This window comes from Nyctereutes procyonoides, unplaced genomic scaffold (assembly GCF_905146905.1).
Source record: "Nyctereutes procyonoides isolate TBG_1078 unplaced genomic scaffold, NYPRO_anot_genome, whole genome shotgun sequence".
NCBI lineage: Eukaryota > Metazoa > Chordata > Mammalia > Carnivora > Canidae > Nyctereutes > Nyctereutes procyonoides.
Genome location: NW_026575051.1, coordinates 49,229,970 through 49,242,569, shown reverse-complemented (window position 1 = coordinate 49,242,569; position 12,600 = coordinate 49,229,970). Strand labels below are relative to the sequence as shown.

Here is a 12,600-nt window from a genome sequence, read left to right as displayed (position 1 = left end):
CCGATGAGGAAATTATGGAATCTCCTTGACTGAAGGTTTTTAGAGGAGATGAAAACTGCTAATGTCTCTGGGATGGCTTAGGTCCAGTCTTTTAAAGAAGCAATAAGATAGTCACGATTATCTTTGGACAGTAGTTTTGGTGTGCAATACTACAGAAAGTACTTAACCCTGGCGCCCAGCTTGCCAACAGTGTTCTTAGCCTGAGTGTAACTTTGGGGGAGGTGAGAATTGATGGGAAACAGTAATTGAGTTATTTGGGGAGTGCATGACCAAGATAAAAAGAATGAAACACCCACCCCAGAGCACAGAGCCAGCCCTCTGGCCTCACCCCGTTCACCACCTAGACAAAACTGACGAAGAGTAATAGGCAAAATTGTAGATTTAAGGAGCAGTAGCCTCATTCCCATCATGAGTTGCTGGGAAAACCAGTCTGAACCTTGGCACTTATTTCATATAAGATCTTAACCAAGCCAGTCAGCCTCTTTGGGCTTCTGTTTCCTCACCCATTTATTTTCTTTTTTTTAAAGATTTTATTTATTTATTCATGAGAGACACACACAGAAAGGCAGAGACATAGGCAGAGGGAGAAGCAGGCTCCCTGCAGGGAGCCCCGATACGGGACTCAATCCCGGGACCCCAGAATCACCACCTGAGCCAAAGGCAGACGCCCAACCGCTGAGCCACTCAGGAGTCCCCTCACTCATTTTTCATTCATTCAACAAATACAAATTTCTTTCATTCAACAAATCAAGGCCCTACTATTTGCCAGGGTGCACTGCTCTAGCTATTGGATGAACTTAGGGAACAACTGAGTTTATATTCCACTGGGGGAGAGGAAGGAGAGACAATATAAATACAATATGTACTTAGATGCGATTGAGAATAAAACAGAAAGGGGTTGAGGAATGTCAGGGCTCTGCAATTTTATTTTTTTAATTAATAAATCTAATTTATTTATTCATGAGAGACACAGAGAGAGAGAGGCAGAGACACAGGCAGAGGGAGGAGCAGGCACCATGCAGGGAGCCCGATGTGGGACTCGATCCCAGAACTCCAGGATCACGCCCTGGGCTGAAGGCAGGTGCTAAACCGCTGGGCCACCCAGGGATCCCTGCAGTTTTAAATACAGTGGTCAACAATGATATTGTAATAGTGTGTGGTGACAGATGGCAGCTACACTTGTAAACATAGACTAATGTATAAACTTCTTGACTATGTTGTACACCTGAAACTAATGTATCATTTTGTGTCAACTATACTCAATAAGGAGATAAGTAGATAGATGCATAGAAAGAAAGGATGGTTAAAAAGGACCTTTTTAAGGGGATAACTTTGAATGAGACTTGAAGGAGATGAGGGAGCCAGACATGCTGACATCTGGGTGGCCTAGGCAGAAGGAATAACAAGGAAAGCCTCTGAGGCTAAAATGGCCTTGTCATAATGGACACACAGTAACAGAATGAGCAAATGGTAGGATAGGAGGGGAGGCATGTCAGGTAACAGGGCCAGTCTGTGCACCTTTTAGATACATTACTTTTTCTTGGAATGAGCTGAGAGGCCTTCTGGAAAGTTTCACAGATCATTTTGATTGGTATAGGAAAGTAGATTGAAAGAGGCACACCTGGGTGGCTCATTTGGCTGAGCATCTGCCTTCAGCTCAGATCATGATACCAGGGTCCTAGGATCGAGCCTGCGTTGGGCTCCCTGCTCAGCAGGGAGCTTGCTTCTCCCTCTCCCTCTGCCTGCCACTCCCCCTATTTGTTTCCTTTCTCTCCTCTCCTTCCTTCTTTCTCTCTCTCTTTCTCTCTCTGTCTCTCTCTCTTTCTCTCTGTCAGATGAATAAAATCTCTTTTAAAAAGAATGAAAAGGGCAGCCCGGGTGGCTCAGTGGTTTAGCACTGCCTTTAGCCCAGCCCAGGGCCTGATCCTGGAGACCTGGGATCAAGTCCCATGTCGGGCTCCCTGCATGGAGCCTGCTTCTCTCTCTCTCTCTCTCTCTCTCTCTCTCTCTCTCTCATAAATAAATAAATAAATAAATAAATAAATAATAATAAATAATCTATAAAATAAAAAGAAATAAAAAATAGATTGAAAGAGAGGGCAAAGGCAAAAGCAAGGGAAACACTGAAGATGCTAAGGCAGCAACCCAGGCATGATAGAATGGCCTAGATCAGAGTGATAGCAGTAGAGTGATGATCAGTGTCAGATTCTGGTGACATTTTTAAATGGAGCTTACAAGATTTCCTTATATAATGGATATAGGATGGAAGAAGAGAAAGAGAGCAATTAAAGAGAATTCCAAGGTTTAGGGTCTGAGCTATTGGAAGAATGGGGTTGCCATTAACTGGGATTGGTGAAGATGGGGAGAAGTAGGTTTTAAGTGGTAAGAAGGAGATTAGGAGTTCTGTTTCATACACATTAAGTCTGAGACGCGTGTTAAAGTAGAGATATCTAGTACACAGTAGGATATGCATGGTTGGAATTCATGAGACAAGTTCAGCCTGGAGATAGAAGTTTTAATACCACAGTATTGGGGATATTAAAAGCCATGAGACAAAATACCATCACCAAGAGAGTAAGTGTAGATAGAAAGAGGAAAAAAGAGGCCCTAGGTTCGGATCTTGGGGCTTTTTAGAATTAAGAAGTCAGAGAGATAAAGAGGAGTCAGTCGGTCTTCTTGAGACCAAGAAGAAAAAGCCATTGAGATAGAGGGAAAAGCAGGAATATATAGTGTACTGGAAGCCAGGTAAAGAAAGCATTTCAAAGAAGACAGAGTAATCCACTGTGTCAAATGATGCCAATAGACCGCTAAGATGAAGTTTGGAAGCCATTTGTGATTTCATTGAGCACTTTTAGGGGAGCAGTGGGATCAAAAACCAATGTGACTATGTTCTAAAGAGAATGAAAAGAAAACGTGAAAACGCTAAAGTAGTCTACATTTTTTAGGCTAGATTTCTAATTAAAGGAAGCAGAAAAATGGGCCAGCAGCTGGAGGGAAATGGTGTTAAAAGTTTAATTTGCTTTTTTTAAGTGGGAAGAAATTCCAGCATGTTTGCTCTCTGTGGTAAAGAGGATCAGTATCCACCCACATCCAGTTTTCCTCTCTTCTCTGGACACACAGGAAGACCAAATTTACAGTCAAGCATGCTATGTAACTAGCTATAGCCAAAGAAATATGAGTGGAAGTTGTGGGTCACTTCTGGCCTGAAACAGTTAAAAGTAGGGATGAGTTCTTCATGTTTATTCCCATTTAACTGGTGTCAAAGAACTCCAAGTATTCTGAGATGTTGGAACTGTAGCCCAGCTCCCTGAGTCACTGCTGGAGAAGAGCCATGGGAGTCAAATCAGACTCTGACATGAATGGGAAATAAACCTTTATGTTAAGCCATTAAGAGTTGGTGTTTGTTTCCTCAGCACAGCCTAGCCCATCCTAAGACTTGGGCTGATGGGAATGTTGCCAAAGAGAGAGAAAACTTGATAATACAGGAGACAGAAGACCAATTGCTAAACAAATGCTCTTAGGTACTTGAAAGAGGATGGGATCTACTGAGCAAGTGGGCAGACTCGACTTAACACATCCTTATATGAAAATGATGTCTGAGGTCTGACCCTGTACCGTAAGTTCATAGCCCTTGAACTTTGTAGGTTCCTACCACAGAGAGAGAATAAATCCTACTGGTCAGAAAGAGAGGAGAGATGTTTGGATTAGGGAAAGGCCACAGAGATGGGAAGCAAACCAGTCAGGAAAGGAAAGAACCATAGGATTTCACAAGAGGAGCGAGCTTCCTTCTCCTACTCATCTTTGTGAATTCTTCCTGCCTTCAGAAATGGTCTTACAGGGGGCAGCTGAGTGGCTCAGTCAATTGAGCATCTGCCTTTGGCTCAGGTCATGATCCCAGGGGCCTGGGATGGAGCCCGACATCAGAGTCGCTGCTCAGCAGGAAGCCTGCTTCTCCCTCTGCCTCTCCCCCTGCCGTGTGCTCTCTTTCTCTATCTCTCTTTCTCTCTCAAACAAATGAATAAAATACTAAAAAAAAAAAAATGGTCTTACAAGAGTTTGCAGGAGATGACAGTTAAAGAGCTGTAGTAGAACCACTGGGCTGTTTGATAACCTGGAATACAAGCGAGTCATAGAAGATTTAGATTATTGCTCTCTCACCATTTCCAAAGATTTTAGGATTTTGAAAAATGTATTTGCATTTAATGACCTCAATATCAGTGTGAATTTGTAGGGAGTAGCAATACTGGTTACTGGCTTGACTTGCAGGGCTGCCATTCGGATTAATGAAATGTGATCTGTTAGACTTCTTGGAAGGATGGTGCTATATAAACAGGAGGTGTTATTATTCCCATAAAAGGAAAGCATAGTCTTCTCTGATGAAATGGCTCTTACCTCAGAATCCTCATTAAAAGCTGTGGTGCAATTTTCCAGGTTGCATTAGTGAGACTTGGCAGCAGATGAAAAAAAAGCAAATAAATAATAAGTCAAAATATTCCAGGTAACTACTTGCTGGCAAGTAAGAAGTTTTCAAGTCCTAGAATCATGCTGATAATTTTGAAATGCCTAAAGGCAGAACTTATTTATAGTAACATAAAGGTGACTTCCAGCCCTGAAATCTGGGCCTCAGTCTCAAATGGGGGTGTAATAAAGCAAAGCCAAGAAAAGAAGAGCTAATACTATTGTGATTCCACCTCCAAAGGCTGCTCAATGGTGCTGATACAGAGGGAGGGAAATCTGGTGTGAAAATAGCCACAGCAATAGCTAATTTTAAAACTGAAATGCATAAGCTGTTTCCAAACCTCTTACATTTTTTTAAATCCTGAGGCCAGTAAGTCCTATTTAAAGAAACTTAGCAGAAATGCGCTATTTTGGCATAGTAGAAGGAGTTGAGTTGACAAAAACTAAGACATATCTAAAAATTATTTTTAAGTGACCTGATTTCAAAGCCAGTTTAAGGATTCTTTTCACTATGTCTATTTATCCCTAGATCATATGAGATGACCTCAGTAGTTAACATTTTTAAATGGATTTAAACAAAGCCTTTGACAGCAAAGTTGTTTGCATTACATTTTATAAAATTAGTTACTGCCTCATCTGTTCATTTTAAACCTCTTCCGTATAAAGAAATTAAATGTCCCTTACATTTCTTCCTTTCTCCTATTATGGAGTCTCTTAGCTATTTCAATTAAAATTAATAATAGCTTTAAAGACAAAGTTCAGAGCTGTAAAGTTCGTCACTTGGTTAGTAATCATAACTATTATTTTGTCATATTTAATCATAGAACCTGGGCCTTTAACAGGGTACTTAATTAAACTTTTAATTCATGATAAGAAGTTAAATAGCACTGGGGAGAGTTTTTAAAAAATTATTTCCACTTCCCATCCAGATTACAAAAAAAAAAAAATGTGCTAGAGAAACATAATGGCCGTCAGCCAAGGGTATTGTAGGTCATGCCAACATGAACTGGCAGCAAGCCATTGTCCAATTAGCATGGCTTCATCGTTGCAGAGTAATCACTCTCAAGTAGATGGTTGACTCACTCATGATGTAGTGGTACTTCACTTGAGCCAGTTCTTCTTAGAATAGGTTTCTTGTTCACTGTTATTACCTGCCCTGCTTTGCCAATAAAAGCACAGGACCATTTAGGCTGAAAGCCGAACGGAAGAGAAACATCGATTATGTATCTTGTTTCTCTTTGCTTCCTGAAAACTGAGATTGCAATTAAACAGTGAAATCATGGTGTGTTTTTTAAATGAGTTACAAGAAAATACAGTTTCCACACCAAAATACTCAGAGTTGGAATCCAAGAGTCAGTTTTTATTCTGTCTTTTCTTTGGCAGCTTTAACGCTTGGCACAAATTTGAGGATATCAGTAAAGTTACCTAATAATCTTAATGGGTTCACATTCCATTCAAAAACTTGGAATGTCACCAAACTGCTTCAGGCTTCAGCTCTATTGTTGGGGTGTCCATGACATTTCTGTTGGGTGTACAGTTATACAAGCAGACAGCTTTTGAAAGAGACCCTTCTTATGGTGAGAACACCTGGATTCTTGGTTGGACAAGCTATAAACCAGGAAATTGATTCAGGAATTTCTTAATAAAATGGATCATATCCAGACATTGGAGTGGTGTGTGGTTGTCAGTAGAAAAGGCTGCTCTTAGAAGCACAAAGAAAGTAAAATAAAATTGTTGGCAGTAATCAGTTAAATACCTTATGTTTCTATTCTTGTTTATTTTGGTTTTTAACCAACTCACAGGCTAGATCAAAGGTTGCGTTGTTTTTGCTTTCAAGAGTGGAGCAATTAAATAATGGCACTTTTGGTTTCCTGATATCTCAGAAGTGTTCTTTTTCCTATTAACTTGGTGCATATAGTAAAAATTTATCACTTTGCCATAGACTCCTAAAATATGTTGACAGTCTCTACCCGACATTGGCACCAACTCCAAGCTAGCTGATGATTCAGTGAGCTTTACTGTCTGAGATGGACTTCTATGTGCAGCCTGGCAAAGACTGTGTGTGAAAAAGTTAATGCATTCAGCACCCTGGGTGGGATGGAGCCAGGCCTCCAATGTGAGCACATTTTTTGACTGACTGGCAGCAAAAAGAAATACCGGCAGCTGTTTCCAAGCAAGCCAAAAAGTTGGCCCAGGGGTAAAAAAAAAAAAAAAAAAGAAAATCTGGGATTTAGCCAACAAAAGATTCCTGTGTTTAGAAGAAAATCAAAAGAAGGCTACAGAAGGTCACAATTACAGCTGAAGGAGCGACTATCTCATTTTGTCTTTTGCTCTACAAAGGAATGTATTAAATATCCTAGAGACTCATTTTTTTCTGATTCTTTACTTCTGAGTCTTCATTTTTGCTCTGTTGCTTTCTTTTTTAATTCTTTATTTTCAAAAGCTGCTGACAGATTCTTCTTCCTAAAGACAATATAGAGATGATACCATTCGTGAAGGTGGTCCCGGCAACCAGAACAGAGTAGAGCAGAGCAGGTTTCTGAAAGCAGCAGCCACACACGTGTATGCTGAGCCATGTTGAGTGACGTGGGTTGGAATGGAATTATGTGTGTGAGTCACTTCAGAGATCTGTCCGGAGAGGCTTTCTAATGCCTGACAACTGACCTATTATTCTTGCTTTTTATTAGTTACAAAAAGAGAAGGGTGGGGAAAAACAGAAAAATTACTAAAAGGCCAGGAAAATGTGTGCTAAAAGATAGAACTCTCAAGGGTCCTGCCACATAAAGAGGGCTTCTTCCTTCCCAGTAGACACCTCAGACTGTGGGAATCTAACTTCTCCCTAGAGAAGCTGTAGTAGCCCAAGACTTGAACTGTGTGCCCTGCAATAGGAAGGTGGAAAGACTAGGAATGTAGAACTTCAGGAGTTAGGGTAAGAACCTCATAGTTTGTGGAAATTAGTAGGATACTGAAAGATATTTGAAGCACACCTTTTGAAACTCTGGAAATTTTTTGAGTGACTTAAATCCATCAGATTTACAAGATGCTCATAGGGAGAAATGTGATGACCTTTCAAAGTTCTGTTTAACAAAGTATCTTAATGCCTCTGTTTAAGGCAGTTACAGTAAATGTTGACCAGATGTTCTCACTCACAGAACAGAAGAAATAGTATCCTCCCTACATCTGAGGGTTTTCAGCTGTATTAAAGGAGAATTGTATAATAGGGTAAGATGCTAGGCACTGGAAAAAGGTACAAAAAAAAACCAGAATTACTTCAGAAGAGATGGGGTGTATATGTGTGATGTGTTTAAAGCAGGTATTCAAAAGGACAAGGTGGCTTCACTAAAGCAGTTCATAGAAGCAGAAGGGTGGAACACATAACTCTTTCATAGGTCACTTCTTTAGGGGATTAACTTAAAAATATAACGCAAGATCATTTCCTTCAAAGAGCTTGCAATATAGTTGAAAGATCAAGATAAAACCAATGAAATCAAAGCTGAACAACTCAAGAGCATTTGTTGTAGCTGCCAAGTTGTGTTGGCCATTGGCCATTGTTTGTAATGTGGGAAAGGACAGGATTTTCCTTTCATCTCCTCCATGAAGTTTAGACCACTTAAACCCAACACTAACAGGACTGATAGGACTTTTTTAGGGAACACGTGGGGAGGGATCCTCCAGGAGAGGACACTGGCATAGCCAAGGCCCAAAATGAAGCATTCACAAGACATTAAGGAGCCAGCTTGGATTAGCACAATGGCAGACTTGGGGAAATAGTTCAAAATACGGAGCCTCGGTGTCCATCGAAAGATGAATGGATAAAGAAGATGTGGTTTATGTATACAATGGAATATTACTCAGCCATTAGAAACGACAAATACCCACCATTTGCTTCAACGTGGATGGAACTGGAGGGTATTATGTTGAGTGAAATAAGTCAATCGGAGAAGGACAAACATTATATGGTCTCATTCATTTGGGGAATATAAATAATAGTGAAAGGGAATCGAAGGGAAGGGAGAAGAAATGGGTAGGAAATATCAGGAAGGGAGACAGAACATGAAGACTCCTAACTCTGGGAAACGAACTAGGAGTGGTGGAAGGGGAGGAGGGCGGGGGGGTGGGGGTGAATGGGTGACGGGCACTGAGGGGGGCACCTGACGGGATGAGCACTGGGTGTTATTCTGTATGTTGGCAAATTGAACACCAATAAAAAATAAATTTATTATTAAAAAAAAATACGGTCAGATTACATGGGACCTTACTATGAAAGAACAAAATTGAGACAAAAAGAATTTAATTTTGGTCAGATAAACAAGAGAAATTCACTGAAATGTGAGCCAAGAAATAATGTGATGAAAAATAGTTTAAGGAATATCTGTTTAGCAATGGAATGGTTAATGGATGGAATGACAAACTATTCCTGACAGAGGGTACCCTTAGGAGACTCACCCTGATCCTAGCATGAGCTGAGAAAGGTCTGTACCCTGGTTAAAGGGAAGAGAGAATGATAACACCTTCCACAGATCCCAGAAAATTCGCTGTGACAACACACAGGTGGGGAAAAAGGCCATGGAACCTTGATCTGTATCTATGGGGCTTTATATATACCCAAGACACTGAGTACAGATCTGAAGAGACAAATATTAGGAATGCTGGCATGTAGGTGATGGCTGAAATCACCAGGACGTGATGTTCCTCAGAAAAGAGAAGATAAAAAGGGGGCAGGCAGGGACTGAGGTGGACTCCAACACTTAGACCCCCATTGCTGGTTCCTCTACTAAGAATGAGGTTTACTCAGGATCACTGGCTTTAACTTTCCTTTCAGTCATTTGGGAAATATTTCATCTCCAGCAGTTTATCTCACTGCAGACGCATGAAGAGGTGCTCCTGAAATCACCTTTTAAGGGAGTATGTCTCCCAAATGATACTCTGAGCATCAAGTCTTACTTAGCACACCTGCGTACAAGGACCCACAAGGATATATCAGATTTCTAGAGCACTAAGTCCCTGCTTCAGGGTTATTTATAATCTGGTATCACATGTTTTTTTTTTAATTTATGATAGTCACAGAGAGAGAGGCAGAGACATAGGCAGAGGGAGAAGCAGGCTCCATGCACCGGGAGCCCGATGTGGGATTCGATCCCGGGTCTCCAGGATCGCACCCTGGGCCAAAGGCAGGCGCCAAACCGCTGCGCCACCCAGGGATCCCGTATCACATGTTTTTAAATGCCAGGAACAGATTCGGGAAAGGTGATCACTTAGGGTTAAAACCATGGTGGTGAGTGTTTGATGGACATTTTTGTAGTACAAAGCAACACACAGACACACCAGGTAACACCACACACACACACTGACTGCGCATCTACACGGGCAGGGATCAATCTGAGCATCACTCCTGGTGGGCCAACCAAGTATCAGATGTCTTCTGCTGCACATATTCATAAAATACACATCATCCCCAATGTATGTGCATAGCTTGACCTCAAAGCCTTTTATATAATAGCTTCCAGTTAGAGGAAAAATCAAGGATTAGAGAAATAGGCTTAACAACACCATGAAGGTAGCAACAGGTCAAATCAAGGGGGTGGAACGTTTTACAGAACAAATGGCCCGATTTCTTCAATAAGTCAGTGTCATAAAAATGGGACTATGCTAAATTAAACAAGATTTAACAGATTTAAAAACCTGTTGCAGTATATGGTCCTGGAGTGGTTACTGGTTTGGACAACCAGTTATGTGACTTTTGGGAGGAAATTGGAGAAATTCAAATGTAGTCTAGGTAAGTAGATGTTTTCTTAAAATAGAAAGGTGGTGATAACTGGAAAAGGCAGACTGGGGAATGATACACCCAGTATGATCTTGGTTTGGTTAAAAAACACGAGAGAGAGAGAGTGTGTGTGTGTGTGTGTGTGTGTGTGTGTGTAAAAAGCCATAGGGACATGTGCTAAAATGTTAACAGTGGTGACCTGTGAGTGGTAGAATGTGATGTATTTTGTTTTGCTTGTCTGGATTTTCCAATTCCCTACAGCGTGCATTATTACATTTTTGTAGTAATAAAAGGATTATTTGAACAGCTCAGTGGATAGAAGGAAAGGAACGAAGGAAGACCTAATGAAGTATGGAGCATAGCATTGGAAGAATAAAACTTCAAATATGACTTTATATATGATTTCAGAGGTTCTGTGGGCCTCACTGTTTTTCTCCCTAAAAGTACCAGTGCTGCCCTCATGCTTTCTGCTCCCTTCTGTCCAGTTCAGGGATCTGCATTCCCCTTAGAAACTAATGTCCTTAAATTGGGCTGATCAGACTGGTATCTACGGTGTCATTGGTTAAGTGAAAATCAAACCAACAAGCAATAAAGGAAATAGGTTGCTTCTAATTCCTTCTTATTAAAAGTTTAGGACCTTTCTTCATATTTAAGTTTGGACATTGAAACTTAGAGATGCCCTTGCCTTCCTGTATGTTTTCTAGAGTGACACCTCTGGAAATCACTACTGTTATTTTAGATGGAAACATCTCAGGTATTTTCCAAGTCTCTAACCCTAAGGCATTCCCAGATAGAGAAGAAAAGTCTCACCCTGAGACCCCTAACTCTGGGAAATGAACAAGGGGTAGTGGAAAGGCAGATGGGGGGGGGGTTGGGGTGACTGGGTGACAGGCATTGAGAGGGGCATTGACGAGATGAGCACTGGGTGTTATGCTAGATGTTGGCAAATTGAACTCCAATAAAAAAAAATACAAAAAAAAAAAGTCTCACCCTTCCCTCAAATCTGATGCAGCTATGAAGGATGGAGAGGATGTGAAGAGTTCTCTCTCCTTTCCTGTCAGCCTGGTGTTCAAGTACTGAAACTCAAAAAAAGGAGCATCCTTTCATAGATATTTTCCAACATACATAAATATCTCTAAAGGTCTGCTTTGGGAAGTCACTCAATAACTTTAGTATTTACATTAGACAAATCTTTGACAAAGATGGGTCAGAATGTTCAGTAATAAGGACATGTCTTTATCTTAGTCAGATGGATGGTGACATTTTACAAAACTAACAGTAAAAGGCTTCTTTCACCTTTAACTGGGCTTTATTAAAAGAAGACACAACGAAGTCACCCCCTGATCCTGAAAAGCCTAGACCCCTGGGATCCCCTGGAACTTACTCGGCTTTCATTCCTTTCCACATTTCCCCTGCATCAGTTCATGGGAGCCCTGCAATAATAAGGTGATTCCCCTTCATCATGCCCAAAATCTGGAAGAAGACAACTGACACGTGTATGATTGAAATTTCAGAAGAGTGAGTCAGAATAGAAAGTGATGCTCGAATGGATCTGCACCTGTAAGGCTCATGCTGGCATTTAAAACAACTTTTACCTAGTAGGCAAACTAATACCTACTTTGGCCAACAGAGCACTGATTCTTCCTTGCTTCCTCCTCAGGGACCTCCAGAAATGTCTCTTTTAAGTTTTTTTTTTAAGTGATTTTTTTCTTAAATCAACTTCAGTTTGTTTACATGGGAGGTCTATAGTATTTAATTCTTCTAACACTCATGTACTGGTCAGCTCAGGGTACCATAAGAAAATACCTCAGATTGGATAGCTTAAACAAAAATGTATTTTCTCACAGTTCTGGAGGCTTGAGGCTTGTAGGCAGCCACCTTCTCGCTGTATCCTCACATGGCCTTTCCTCTGTACATGGAGAGCACTGGTATCTCTTCTCCTTATAAGGAGACCAGTCCTATGAGATTAAGGCCTCACCTTATGGCATCATTTAACTTTAATTACCTCCTTAAAGACCCCATCTCTAAGTACAGCCACATGAGGGATTAGGGCTTCAAACTGTGGATTTGGTAGGGGATGTAATTCAGTCTGTAACAATACACTAAAAAAAGATGGATTTGTATAAATACAGAACAACACATGTGCAACATTATGCACATATGTACAACCACATAACCATGTATGATGCAGTCATAAGAAAGAAAAAAAGAAGAGCTCCATGCACTGATATGGAATAATTTCCAGGATATATTTTAGAAGGCAAAAATAAGATGCAGAAGAGCACATACACTATATAGTATGGTATGCTCCCTTGTGTGCAAGGAAAAAGGGAAAATAAGAATATATATTTATAATATATAAAAGTATATGTATAACT

The 12,600-nt window shown here is 40.6% G+C and overlaps 1 protein-coding gene across 1 annotated transcript in view; it reads left to right on the top strand.

Annotated features, from left to right (window-relative positions):
• Window positions 1–12,600, top strand: part of BACH2 (BTB domain and CNC homolog 2) — a 356,846-nt gene that overhangs the window by 284,968 nt on the left and 59,278 nt on the right.